The following is a 15,726-nucleotide window of genomic DNA, read 5'->3' on the forward strand; positions in this document are numbered from 1 at the left end:
TTAATCCCGCCTTTCTCACCTCGTTTTCAAAACGTCCTGCCTTCGCCATCTCTCTAATATACTCATTTCTAATCCTGTCCATCCTCATTGAAGAAATTACTCTCCTTGATATTGCAGAACTCACAATATATAATGTTTCATACAGTCTTACAGATCATTCTGCACAGCAAAACCATTATCCATGAGCATGCCAACATAGTGATACGTTTTCTAACATCTCGTACGCTTTGTGAGGGGTCTTTGCTTTTAGAAGCTGCTTCTAGTTCCTCGCTGAAATAAGTAACTGGATAGTGAATCCTCTCCATCCAGAAACATCTTGATTTGAATAATATGCCTACTTGTTTTTCCAAGTCCTGTTCAGTAAACATAGGTGTTTATTACACTGCATTTCGGTAAGACAACCGAACAAAATGCTCATAATAATTTCTGGTGTTTATGCATTATGCTATTATATTCATACATCGTAAATATTTTTACCTTATAAAGATGCACATGGCTTCATATTGGCTAAAACTAAATACATGGGAGGCCCATGTGTGACTCCTGTCAAGTCAAGTTTATTTCTATAGCGCTTTTCACAACAGACATTGTCTCAAAGCAGCTTTACAGAATTTAACAGTTAAGGTAAACAGTGTGTATTTATCCCTGATGAGCAGCCTGGGCGACTGTGGCAAGGAAAAACTCCCTTAGATGTTATGAGGAAGAAACCTTGAGAGGAACCAGACTCAAAAGGGGAACCCATCCTCATTTGGGTGACATCAAGAGTGTGATTGTAGTATTTAAACAATACAGAGCACTGGAGAGTGAGAACTAACATGAACACTGGAGTATAAGATTATGAGTAATGTTCTTTCTACAGTCTTTTACACTCATTTGTGGTAATAGAACTAGGAGCTACTGAGCAACTTATAAAATGTCTCAACATTTAAGATCATAGATCCAACATCAGCTTCTCCATGCCAGAGCCTTTAAACATTTAGAGGTCCAGTGTCCAAACGCCACATGGAATGGGATCCAAATGGTGCTGGTGTGTCTCTAGATGATTCGGGATGTTTGTGGGGCCGGCATCTACTTCTTTAAAAAGGTCCATAATCTTCATGAGGTGGTGCAACAAAGAATGTGATTTATTATTTCTTTCTTTCTAACCGCCACTAGAAATTTCACATTATACTTCAATACAGTGTTTTTGTCATTCCAGAAAGACATCGAAAGTCACTAAGACCAAACTAATTGCCGGACTGTTGATGCAGAAACACTTAACGCAAATCACGCGACTCCATATGGGGAGGTTAAAGAGCTTCGTCTGCTCTCAGATTCTTCACTCTAGCATCCACACGAGCATTCAATCATGTTTAACTGAGCACAAATACAGGGGACTCATCTTCATGAAGACAAGCTGTTTAAGGAATTAAAGCCATTTCCCTGGACATAATGTGTTCCCCAACACATTTGTGACATCAATGTCAAGCTTTTACATAAAAATCAGTCATAAAGCAGCCCCCACCCTTCCATGCACCCACCCACCCTCCCACACACACACACACACACACACACACACACACACACACACACACACACACACAATCAATTCACTTGCACAGTCCACACACCCTTAAACACTTTTACCATCTCTTGCATAAAATCCTGCTCTCGTCATTAAATGGGTCACTGTAGAGCCATCATGCAGCTTTTATGACTCCCTTTAGGTCTCCGATGGCCCGCGGTTGTACGTAACACACGACGCGGCCAGCCAGCCCGCACCCCCTCCCCCCGATTTTCCTCTCCGGTCCTCTCAGATAAGAGAAGAGAGTGAAGATGCACACTAACCTTCTCAATGACTCTAATCACATCATCATCAGCTAAAAAAAACAGACTTCGATGGCAAATTGCGAGATGCATCCATATTTAACAAGTCTTATGTGAATCTGCTGAGCACGAATAATGTCCTAAGCTGCACTTTGTAATCATTTATGCATGTTTAGTTTTTTTTTTTCCCCTCCATAACTAGTCTGATACATAGTTGACATAAAAAACATGCATCTAACATTCTTAGTCAGCTGATCAGGCATCTAATTAACATTTTAGTGCTGAATGATGCACTGGATTCAATAACTACATTGAAATCAGCACCAAAAAACAAACCACAGCATCTTTCATTTGAAAACAGCTCCTTCACGTCACAGCATGTGTCTCTCTTTTATGCGCCTGAAATTAAAATACAAAAAAACATTTTAAAATAATGTTTCGGTCTAATGCTTTTCTCTTCCCCCTTGTCTTTGTCTCCCCAGAAAAATGTGACACTGCACACAACGTGAATTACTGATTAAAACTGGACCTCTGTATTTTTGAGAAGGGGAAAAAAAAAATCCCTCCATTTAGCACTTGAACCATAAGAGCTATGAGCAGCACAAATGCTAGATCTTAGTTGCTATGGCAGCATATCCTCCTTTCAGGTTCTCTAATGGGTACATGATGTAAAAACCCATCTACCAACTGGGTCTTCTGCTAACATTAATAAGTTTGAATATTTTGGGGGGTTGGGATGAAGAACATTCAGAGCAATTGATCCACTCTTGGATGTATGTGCTGCTTGTTTACTTCCTTCACTCATCCAGAGTGTGAAAAACACATTTCCATAATAAAATGAACTGTGGAAACTTTGAACTTTTTCGAAAACGGTTTTCGCTCAAAATTAAATAATATTTGGCTATGCGTCTAGGTACAAGTGGCTACGTCTTATCAGTAAATCTCTCTCTCACACACACACAGAGACACACACACACACACACACACACACACACACACACACACACACACACACACACAACACAGTCTTGCCCAGTCTGCAAAGTGGTCACAGCCCCTCAGAACTCTTGATGATTTTCAATTCCCTTTTCCCATCATCTTAGAAAGCACATATTCCCTAAATCCCCAAACAGAAAAAGTACTTGATGATAGAGTTGGTAGATGATTTTCTGATTTGATACACTTAAAAGGAAAAACTATTGGCCCGAATGACCTATTAATCTTTATAGTTAACATGTGATCTTCAAACGCATCCAAGATGCACTTTGAAATAAGATTCAGAGTTAACCTGCACAGCTTCCATTAAAAATCAACCGTATGGTGCACTATGTTTACTACTTCTACCTAAAGAGAGCGATGCAGCAGGGCTTTACTTCTCCGGTATGTCCAGCTCTCTCAGATCCTCATCTGTACACTCTGCCTCCGAATTTTATGCTAATATCTTTGGCAATGCCTTGGTGCTCGTCATTTTGTAGATTGCAAACTAACTGAGTAGAGCCTCTGCTGTAAATCAGTACAATGTTTGCTTTAACACTGCATCTCTGGTGCAGTTTACAATGATATGACCTTGAACGTTGTTGGAAAACGGTGCTTCAGATAAAGAAAATTTTCGAAATCCAGTTGTGACACCTGTGATAGTTGGATATTTTCTCGTATTTAACGCTGTTGTATCTTCACTAACAGTTTTATGCTGTGACAAAAATCCAACAGCAATCAGCACCAGAATCACATCACAAATATATCAGTACAAATCACGTTGCGTTTAAAGGCAGAAGTTTACTTTAAAGTACCATGAATTTTATTACACACGGATACAACTTACATTTCATATGCTAAGCTTCACCAAATATCAAAACATTGGAGAAAGAAGAACGAGAGATACAGAAATAATCTGGATATAAACACGGAGAGAGGATAAGACATGAGGTGAATCTTGACGGCGTCTTTCATGTCGACGTTGTTTGATCTCTGAGCCATTGGCGTAAAATGCTGAGTGATTACAACAGTAGTCTGATGTTCAATCCTGTTCTATTAGACATCGTAGCGCAGACGGCCTGTGATCGGCCTCATCGCGCTGGCATGCACACTGGCACATCGAACTCTGCTCAGACCTCCTAAACCAAGCATTAGACACGGAATCTACTTCAGATGCCAGGCTAATCCTGAAACGCCCCTGTGGAAGCAGCGGTGTTCCAAAACTGTCCCGATTTTTTCATTCAGATCGAACAGCAAAGGGTAGAAAAATTTCTGTTGCAACAACTTTTATTACGGCGTGGGGGGCTGCAGTCGCCTGCCTGCCAGGCGGTATTAAACCCCACCCTCTGGCTAAACCCAAAGAGAGAAAGGGATTAATAAAGTTTTATTTCACAGCACATTCTCACCTCCTACCGCCACATCTCAGTGTTGAGCATGACCAATGTTTTATGATTGGCTCATGAAAGCTATTGTGCAACCCTCAGGCAGAAAGATCACACACAAAAAAAAAAACCTTAAAGCACTTTGATTCGGTTTGCATCTCACCTTGATTAGCTGTCAGGCTCAAGCCAGAGGAATCAGCTAGTTAAACAAGTGGTCAGAGTTTCCTCTTATTTTAGCTTTTTTAACCTTTCTTGCAGTTTGAAGCCTCCAACACTGTAGGCCACAACACAGTCTTACACCAAACAACTCTGCAGCATCAGCAGACAACAACCTACAAATGTCTCAGGCAGCTGAATAATGCTAGCAAAACAGGAAGCAGAAATGCTAAGCCAAAAATCTTTTAAAACATGCCACCTGATCTGTAAGCCTTAGATTACACTCAGTGAGAGTCAGTGTGTGCAAAGAAGAAAAAGAAATGACTAGAAACACACACCACAATATCAAAAGCATTGAAAACTGCAGCAATACAGTGATGTAACTACGACAAATACGATTGTATATGATTTTATAGTTGCACTCTAAGACCAATTAGAAATCAATTTGACTACATCTTAGTCGAGTGTCTAATGCTGTGCTCACGCTGTGCAATTTATTAATTGTTTTTGCTATTGTTGCTAAGGTTGTTGCAGGTGAAGCCACAATGCAGGAAAGAGTCTGACGTCTTCTGACACTTCCAGAAAATGATCTCAACGGCAAAAATGATCTCAATGGCAATTAATCGGCTGTGGGTGAACGTGTCATATCCAGCGATACAAGACTACCATTTTTAGCCTAGGATTATAAGAATTTTTCAGGATTTTTTAAAATCGTCATGGCCAAAAAAAATCCACAGTGTGCACCTGGCCGAACATTAAAATAAATAAAATTCCTTCTTTGGCATATTGAAACCTTGGAGCTGGATTAAAAACTGACTAGTCTTTGCCTGGTAATCAGTTTTATCATCTCATTGTCTCAGAGTACAGCATTAGTCAAGTCTAGTTGATTTTATTGTTATTTCAACCATATATAGCTGATGCAGTGAACAGTGAAATGAGAACGTTTCTCCTGAACCCTGGTGCTACATAAAACCACATAAAGCTACATAACACAACATAGAGCTACGTAACAGAACACCGAGCTAAGGACTAAAGCAAGTCATTCTAGAAACATAAAGTGCCTCATGTGCAACCTGGTGCAAACAGACAACTCAGGCCAGTGTAGGAAAGACACACAAAACATTCATAATATAATAAATTACTCTCAAGTTAAACAGCCTTCCATTTAGGGACTATGATTTTGTTTCAGAGCTGAATTTGATAGAATGGGAGCAAGAGGAAGAAAGGGAACAAAGAAAATGTGTTTTGCTTCAGACGCAAGCCTTTTGACATCTCGTCACTCCTGAGGCGCTATTAGCAGCAGATAATGGTATACGGTCCACGGGTGAGATGTTCAAGCTAACTGGGAATGAATCTGTCACTTGTTACATTTTCATGCCTCGCAAATCAACAAGGCATAAAAAATAAAGTACTTTAACTATCTGTGAAATATGAAGCCAAACCCTCCATTGAGTGTTTTACTATACGGGTTCAGGTTGCTCACAAGACAAAGAATCCAGGTCACAATTTAAGTCCGTCTAATTCAGAGCCTGTGAGGTCTGCGCTGCTCTATAAAGCTGGCCTGCTGTGGATTTTCCAAGTTGTCACAGGCAATCAAATTGATGGGCTCCTAATCAATTAAGCTCCACAGGAGCCGAAGCCCGCTCGTAATAAAGGGCCATCAGAGAACATATGGCGTACCCTCAACAGCTAATAGTGTAACAGCAGTTGTTCTACCACAGCAACAACTTAGTAGTGGGTTATAATTCTATTGGCCAAAGGGCTCTCCTCCACCAATACAACCACTCTGCCAAATGACTCATGCGCTCTCCTTTTTCCTCTCTCAATCACTTTCCATTGACTCAATGTGCATTATGGCAATTACCAATAATGGCACAAATCAGAGGCAGACAGGTACACGGTAGCAGCTACTCCCAAACTAACACTCCACTAACAAAATAACAGTGGAGTGCAGGTAACAGAGGCAGACGCCTGTTCTGTAATGCTGTGTCAGAGAACGTATTGAGAATTAAGGCTGATTGAGTGAGCATAAGAGGATGAGGAAGTAGATTCCATTGTTTAAGTGTATAAAATTCAGTCCTTGCAGTTGAGCTACATTGTATTATTTAAATCAAGAGAAATTTGTAAGGAAACTTTATTAACAGCACAGTTTTCAAGTTCTGATTAGAACTTTCCCTCCAGCCTATTGGCTCCATCCTCTGCATTCTTCCATCAATATACCCATGTCCTTTCTCCACACATGACCAAACCAGCTCAATCGTCTCCAAAACGTCCTACATGCGCGGTCCCTCTAATAAACCAATTTTTCATCCGTCACTCCCAATAAAAATCTCAGTATCAATGCCGCTGTCTTGAATCTATACAACAAAGCAGGTCTCACCACATAAGTCTTGTACACTTTGCTTTTCACTCTGGCAGACACCCAAATCAAGTTTATGATCATAATAAAGCTGGTAAAATAAGCACTAATGTCTTAAAGAAATTCTACATTTCATTGTTAACCAGCTACATACACTATATAGACAAAAGTTTTGGGACACTTGACCTTTCCTGCCATATGTGGTTCTTCTCCAAACTGTTACCACAAAGCTGGAGGCACACAGTTGTACAGGACGTCTTTGGACCCTGTATAATACAATTTTACTTACTTACTATTTACTTGAAATTGGAAACAAAAACCTGTTCCAGTAAGGCAATGCCCCTGTGCACTAATTGAGTTAAATGAAGATGTGATTTACAAGTTTGGAGAGGAAGATCTTGAGCAGCCTGCTGTAGAGCGCTGATCCCAACCTTACTGAACACCTTTGGGAACTGAAACACTGACTGCACCACAGGCCTTCTCACCTCACCTCAAGTTAAGTCAAGTCGGCTTTATTGTCACTTTAATCATATACAGTGAAGTACACAGTGCAACAAAACAACATTGTGGAGGTACCTACATCGGTACTACCACAAGCACATTCCAAAATCTAGTGGAACATCTCCCCAGAAGGGTAAAGGGAATTATAAGAGAAAATTGAGACAATGTGGAATGCGATGCTCAAAAAAGCACATGCTAAACTTATGACCAGGTGTCCGCATACCTTTGCCAATATAGTGAATATCAGAACACTTGCTGCATTATAGACATGGGAAAGCCCTGTATAGCCCTCATTTTTTCATAATGGGTTCCTTACCAATTCCCTCTCAGTAGCTTTGTCTCAATATCACACCACATCTACTAACCAGGTAAAATAAAAGCGAACATGTGCTTCCTCCAGGACCCATGACGCCAGACACGACATTTCGACAAACTGCTGCTCATGCTGCATATCAGAGCGGTGTAACACACTCCGACAAAACCTGCTCTTTCACATACATGAGCTTACAGATGTCCAGGATTGTCTAGTTTGGGACATTTAAGTGAGAGAATAACATTATCCCTCCCACCCAAAGAACATGGCCAATCACACTCATGGACTCCTGGTCAAGAATGGCTTCTTTGGGAGATTGAAGATTCAGGAGTCTCAGAGGGCGAATGCCTTTCTGATGCGGCACTCTTCTTTACCGAGGTGAGAAAGAATGCATTACAATACACCAAGCATGAGAACATGGAAGACTTTTCTGCCTTTAAAAAGCACAACCCACATATAATTCAGGCAACAGTTCTCAACTGAAAAAAAATGGGGGAAAAAATCCTGGTATGAATAAATGTCTAGAATATAGCTGGAATAAAGTAGAGCTTCTGTCAAAAACACTCAAAATGCTGTAAGGACATAAAAAAGAAAAAGAAAAAAAAGAAAGTTGTTCTTTTAAAAAAAAAATATAAAATCAGAAAAATCTGGTAGTGAAAATTAGACACAAAAAAAAAGTCACATGGCTATGGTTATGGCAAAAGTCTGACAAACTGCCTTGAAAATGTGTAAAAGTTATCAGCAATAATGGGTAACTTTCTTCTATTTTATTCAAGAAGAAAAGCAGCTTGAAATGGGTCCAGAAATCATTACAATCGGCTGCTTTATAGCCGGGGTTCTAGCAAAAGCCTGATGTCGAGCTATGAGAAAATAGACTGGAACATTACCAGAAATTAGAGATGAATACACAGTTGATTGTGAGTGGGTGCCCATAGTTCCCGAATCCGTTTAAAAAAACTTGCACCTTTTCAAAAATATATATACAGAATGCAATAAAGGGAACACATTCTTCCTTATTTCAATGTGCCTCTTTACCTTTATCTTACTCCCTCACTCTCACACACACTCAGCTCATATTTATTCTGCCCAGTATTTGTCATCATTTATTCTACAAGGGCATCCAAGGCATCCAGGGATGAATAACATTTCATCTTCCTCAGCTTTTAAAAGTTGTGAAACCAGCTTAGCCCACTACCTCTTTCATTTCAGCATCCAAGACCATTCTATTCATCCTTTAAGCCATCCTTTCTCACATCCATCTCTCCTTCATGCATCCTTCCATGCATGTCTCAAAACATGAAATCTGTCATCATTTGTCATACGGCAGCTGAAGAAAGAGCCTTGACACAAAAATGAGCTTCCATAGTTTCACTGGTATATAAAAAACTTAATATTTCATTCAAGTCAGTAACTAGAATTGAGGGTGGTGGGGTTGGGGACCCCAATGCATCAATCAAAAGTCACTTCGAAATACCGATAAGAAAAAGCTTTAAAAAATGTTAATAAAAATGGAAAGATTTGTAAAAGTAAAGCGAAAGATTTTACTTTTTTTTGTCTGGTGAATTAGTTGCTGAGCTTTAACACGGTTTACCAAAAATAGATCACTTTAAACTTAAAAAAAAGAATAAAAAATGATGAAGGGGGAAAAAAGTTTTGGGGTCAAGCAGAAGCTTTACAGTTAAAAGGCTTCAGTGTGAAGCGAAGCCCCGTTTTGGTCATGCTTTAGTGAACACTTCTCATCACACTACAGCCATTAAATATTTAATTTTATCCATCTATTATTTCCATAGCACAGCCTTCATCGTGCCTGAGCACTGAGTGCTTTGCACTGTTCCAGTTCTCGTTAAGACCATCAAATATTCAGCCAACTGGCCAAATGCGTTCCCCTGTTTCCGAGGGTTTTCATTTTCAAAAGGCTTGCCGCATGGGGAGTGCTCGCTCCGAGACTCTGCCCTTCTGCTAGTGACCAAACCATGAAACGCTGCAGATCTGCATAACCAACAGGAATCTTCTGACTTTTCAAAATCAAACGGCATGGCTGCTCTAAAATTGGAGCGGTTTGGGAAAAACTGGAATATTCCCTCACAGACTGGAAAAAAGACTTATACTTAAAATATCGACTTATTTACCATGAGCATTACGGCATCGCTCTTTTCTTCTTACACGTTACTTTCCAAGACATAAACGTGTTTTTTTTTTCGTTCCCTCGATAAAGCATGAAAGCGTTTGGGGTTAGGTATGGAGGCGGAGAATGTGATGTGAAAATACACAGTGCAAGCAAAGTTTAAACAGATTAGGGGCTCATCCTTTGAAATCCACTTGGGTGAGGTTTTTTTTTCCCTCCCTGGACTTTGAAGTTTCTCCTGAGCTGCAGGAGTTAAACAAACCCCCCAAAAAAATGAAACATGGTATTTTTTAGTCGTGTGACCAACACACTGCTGACGAAGTGGGGAAAAACTCCAAACGCATTTTTTTTCCTCTGCATTGTGGCAACAAACCTTTAGCCATTTTTATAGGCATAGTTCTGTTCAAAGCAGAAATAAAACACAGCCTTAGGCTTGTTGGTGGTTTTGGTGGTGCATGAGAATCGATGGGGAACAAAGAAAAAGGAAACGGGTGTACAAATTATTGGGGTGTGGGAGCAGCACAGAGTGGATCGTGATAAGGACCATGAAGAAAGCAATTGAAAAATTCAACTGGCAGTTTTTAACCTTTATCTTGATTCTGGGCTTTTAGAAAACCATTTGGACAATTTGGGCTCGAGACAAAACTGACTGTGGTTCCTGGAATTAAGCAAGATAGAGGCTTGCATGTAAAACCATGAGACCCGTGGGTCAAATTTAATGTCTGAAATCTATTCTACCAGTAACAATTCTAAGTAAATAATAATTAAGTATGATAGTTGAGCTTGAATCAACTGAAGTAATTCAGTAATACTGGCCATAGGCACAGTTCATCCACAGTCGATGGAAATAGGGATGTGTGTATCGTAATTGTTTTAATTATAAATCATTATCAAGTTTGTCACTCATTAACAGTAACCAATCAAAAACGCTGCACGAGTTGTGGTTTAGGGCGACAGATTATGGCGTTTGATCGATGCTTAAAAAAGCGAAGAAAGAAAAGGAGAAGATATTCAAACACCAGCAACCTCACAATCGCAAGAATTCATTCCTAAACGTGGATCATCACCACTAGCATTGAGGTGGTATGGTTTTAAAAGGTCAGATGTCAGGCAAAAGATACCGATCGGCCCCCGGTCAGCTGAACACGACACATCTGCTGCAGAATATTATTTTTTTTTAAATAGATGGCGAGGTATAACGAACTGTCACTAATTACATTGCCGACGACATGGTACCAGCTCAAGGGGTTGAGGGAGATGGGTTCGAACAGCTTTTAGATACGTTAGACCCAAGGTGCCTACTGCTTAAATATCATCTGATTATCGTTATTGGTAAAATCCCCCCAAAAAAATCTCATCCCCCCCGATATCGCATACCCCAAGATGGAAGTCCAACGATTCAGCTCAGAGAGCCGTGCGTAGATACCCTTTTTTTTTTTTTTGAGTAGCCAAATTCAGCTATTGGCATTCATGACATTTGCTTATCAGTATTCCAGACTGCTTGTAAAGGTTATCCAGTCTTACAAGTATAAATTGTGAGAGGACACAGTTCCCTTGTTTACATTAAATATATTGAAAGCATAAGCAGTAATGCTCTAACAAGGACTTGGCCTTGACTAACTAATGCATTGTTTATGATGCTCCCTATTGATTTCCTTTGTGCTGTGATTTATCAGGCTGTCTAAATATAACTAGACCTACTTAAAAGTACATGCAGGTGTTGTTCTTGTGGAGCGGTCTTTCAGAAATGAATCCCTCAAACTAATCTGGCTTACGCAAATAAAATAATAAAATATATACATACATAAAAACCACTGGCACAGAACCGCACATTAATCTCATAACGTCCCCGTCCTCTTTAGCCTGAGGCATAGCTCCAACAATGGCATTTAAAAACCCCATGGTGGAGAAAAATGTGTTGCTTTCCAAAAGAAATGTCCTTCGGTCTTTTCAGTGGTTTTGCATTAGACATACAAAAAATAGTAATTAAAAACCTTCACAAGGGAGCAGGCTGTAGATGAGAGGGAGAAAAGTGAAGGGCAAAAACGACGCACGGAAAGAAAAAGGAAAGATTACAAACGACTTCGCCTGCGGTGTAATGATTGAGTAAAAGTAAACAGGGGAAACACTGCGACGCTGAGAAAGCCTTGCTGCTTATATTGTCCATCAAGTAAGCCATCTCACTAGCGAGCAACCACAGTGTAAACTGAAGCTTTACTGCCTTTGAACATATAAATGCAAACATTGGGCAGTGCAGACTTCTAATTAGGATTCAGGATGCCTCCTTCATTAAAGCAACTATCACCAGGCATAGAGAGGCCGTTCAGACAGTTAGAGACTAACTGCTTCAATCCAAGTGTGATCATCATCAATGCGTATAAAAGCATATTCCTCTAAGGCTGCAAATCCCTGACATATTTGCGACTCAGTATGATACTAAATGACTCAACTGACACTTCATCAGACACAAGAGAGCGATAAAACAGTGACTCGCTTCGCTATACGACTTTGAGAGAGATCTTTTCGGGATGTAATAGATGTAGGCCAAAGGTGGAGGTAGGGGTCAGGGGTTTCTCAGCAGTGAAATTGAGCAGATAGGCCCTGCTCAATTGCATCAAAAGGAGGGCTCTAGGGCAGAACCTCTATTTCATTCTATCACCAGAGATTAAAGAGTGGGCGAGTAAGAGACTCTGAAATGAATCGTGGTTTAAACAGAGCACTGTTTTAAATCGAGGAAAAAGCAAACGTGTCCCATAATTCTAAAGACCCTGGCATTTTCTGACAAGTCAAAAAAGGTCATCTATTAGATTTAGTCAAACATTGCTGAAATAATGTTACTTGCTCTTTTTTTCTGGCACGAGCTTGTACTATCTGAGCTTGTCAATACCGGTCAGTACCAATTAAACCACTCAATTTGCTTAAATTGCTTAATTGCATTGGAGGCTGTCAGGAGAAATCATTCACAGATAAGCCATCGGCTAAGAGAATCAGTGCAGAAAAAAGTGAACCTAAGCAAACAAACAAAGTAAGGCCCTAGCTGGCGTTATTACATAGCTTACAAGTGCAAAAATAGCCAAAGGTAAGTGGTTCTGGAGACCCCTAAAAAAAACCAGTCAACAAAAAAGGTTATATAAGGAAATTATATGTCAAAAGGTTCCTGAACACTTGGCTGTCATACTCAAACACTATTCTTCCACAAACTAATGCCACAAACTTGGAAGCACACATTAGTACCAAAAATCCATGCAAACTAGAGCGTTATGATTTTCTATTGATAGATCTAATAAGCCAAAACCAGTTTCAGTACTGCAATGCTAGAACTCGGGTGTGCTGCACAAAACCCTGACCTCAACCCATCTGAACACCTTTGAGACAAACTGGAACATTGACTACACTCCAGAACTGCTTACCCAACATTAGTGCCTGACCTCACTAATGCTCTCAGAACTAAATGGGCAAATCCCCAGTGCCACTCTCCAAAATCTAACAAAAGGGGATTCCCAAAAAAGTGGAGATTGTTATATCTGGAACAGGATGTTCACCATACATAAGAATTTATACGTCCACCTACTTTTGACCTTAGCGTTTTTGTTTGCAGTGGAAGAAAATGCTTATGTTCTAAACAGTATATTATTATACCACTGGTGGTGCATAATTGTCACACTAGTCATATTCATAGTCATATGCACAGAGGGGTGTGGCCCGGTGGCTAGAGCCACTGCCTCTCTGCCCTTGTCGGCCGAGGTGCCCCTTTCACCATAGTAACCGGTAGATGCATTACAATCCACATTACAGTCAAGTGGTTGATCTGCTGAATTAGTAATTTGTATTTCAATATATCCACCTTCTTAAAATTCATGTGTAATTGGGACTCACCAAAGATGAGGTTATCAGGACGTAGTACCTGATTAAAAAAAGGTTTTGCTGTAAAAGGAATGGGTAAATATCAAAATGTGAACCAGTAAATGGTTTGTTATTATCAGCAATATGGAATTGAGATCAAAACGTCTACAGTAAAGTCTGAAATTATTACAGAGTGTGCCGTCTTCTCTTCTTATTGTATATTTGGAACAACTGGATCATTTGTATTAACATGAAAAGCACCCAGACCCTTACTGGGTCTTTTTGGTTTAGGCCACTGTCCCTCAAAATGTCTTTGTACAGCCCTGATCAGATTACTAGAACAGTGTGCGATTCAGGAGATGTCTTTAGTCTTTCTACAATTGTGTGTTACGGAGACATATTGGATTCACACAGGCTCATAAGATAAATCCAGCTGCCTTCTTTGCAGAACGCTGGAGTGAAACACTTCGTAAAAAGACGCAAGACAACAGGAGGCGGGCATCGCTCAGTCTCGTTCAGCACTAGCTCTTCAACATCAGCTTGATATGTCACAGGGATGAAGAGTTTTGTCTGCTCCACCCTTTTAAACACTAAAGTCTAAAGTGCACTGTCAATGACCCAGCACACTTGCACAAATATCCAAAACTGGCAGCAGGACTGTCTGTCTTGACTGATGGAGCCTCAAGGGAATGCCCTGTCATTACCCGTCAGCTCCAACCACAGAAGCAATCATCCACGAGGAGCGACACAAACCGAGTTATTAGAAACTGAAAGAGAATGGACATTCCGGCTGTACGCTTGTCTTCTGGTGGTTTTATTTCTATTCGGCAGGGCTAATTAGTATAAAATGTTGCTAGCTCCAGATGTTCTTTCCATCCGTGCTAAGCGGCCAGGACCTCAAACGGATAGAGCATTATTCCAGGACAGACCGATCGGGACTGAAAAAGGAGAAATATTGTGGAGGGACTAAGGCCTGATAGAGCGCCAGTTCTGGCCTCTGATGGGGATTTCCAGCATCCCAACAGTGTAGCAGAACAATTAACACACTCCCCAGGACTCAGCACACACATAAATCACACACAGCACTGAGGCAGACGCTGGAGAATGTGTCTCTGTGTGACGTTTGGTTTTATGGGTCGGCGTGGGACGAACCATCCGTCTCCATACTACTCTCCTCTACATCTGCCTCTATCAAACCAACTACCTGCATGTCTCCCTTCACCACATCCATAAACCTACTCTGTCTGGTGGTTAAGAGTTTAAATTGTGATGATGCCACAGTCACTGTGTAACCATCACAGTCATATTTTATAGAACTTCCTCATTCGCTCTTATAATTAGCATTTGGTGCATTGTGAGAATTTGTGCTCATTCAGCCACAAAAGAATCAGTCAGGATATGCACTTATTTTATCCCAAAGATGTTCAGTGGGGTTGAGGCTTTGTGAGAGTCACTTGAGTTCTTAAACTTCCACCTTGGCAAGCCATGTGTTTGTGGAGGTAACCTTTTTTTTTGCACAGGGGAATCCTTATGCTGGAACAGAATTAGGCCTTTTAGATGCAGTGAAGGCGAATTTGTGATGCTTTGTGAAAGTTTGGGGGAAAACCCACATACATTTTTCAATAACAAATTTAATGTTCTACATGCAGCATGCAATCTCACCTGTAAAAACAAACAGCACGCTGCATCAGAACTTAACCTCTAGAAGCCGCCCTCGTAACGGCAGCAAAGCGGAAGCCGGAAAAACTATCAGTATGGATTTTTGGATAGCCACTAGTTTCAGCAATCAACTATAGGTGCCTATTAATCAGCAAAAACGATGAATCGGTCAATCTCTACAATCTGTATTATACTACACTATCAAATACTATATATTTTACTAAAGACTGTGCTTGGATTATAATAACGGCATAATACTAAAAAGAATTAATTAAAAGGTGTAACTGGTTAAAAGTTTACATTCTCCCCTACACTGAGACTGTATTTAGTACTTGACTCAGACTTCAGCACAGCAGTTGAGCAACTTGACTTGGATTTTAAGAGTGAGATGACTTAAGTTATCAAGGACTCGAGACTCAGGAATAAGTGTCTTGACTACACACACTGGAGGCAGTAAATCTTTTCCAGAGGAATATGTTTTTTCGAGTTTCGAGATTTCATGTTTTTCATTACATCGCATCAGCATACATTGCGTTCTGACTAAAATTTTTTACTAATTAGTTAAATAGTGACACTTAATAGTTCACCAATGACGGTAGAAGCAATC

This window comes from Silurus meridionalis, chromosome 4, assembly GCF_014805685.1.
Source record: "Silurus meridionalis isolate SWU-2019-XX chromosome 4, ASM1480568v1, whole genome shotgun sequence".
Taxonomy (NCBI): domain Eukaryota; kingdom Metazoa; phylum Chordata; class Actinopteri; order Siluriformes; family Siluridae; genus Silurus; species Silurus meridionalis.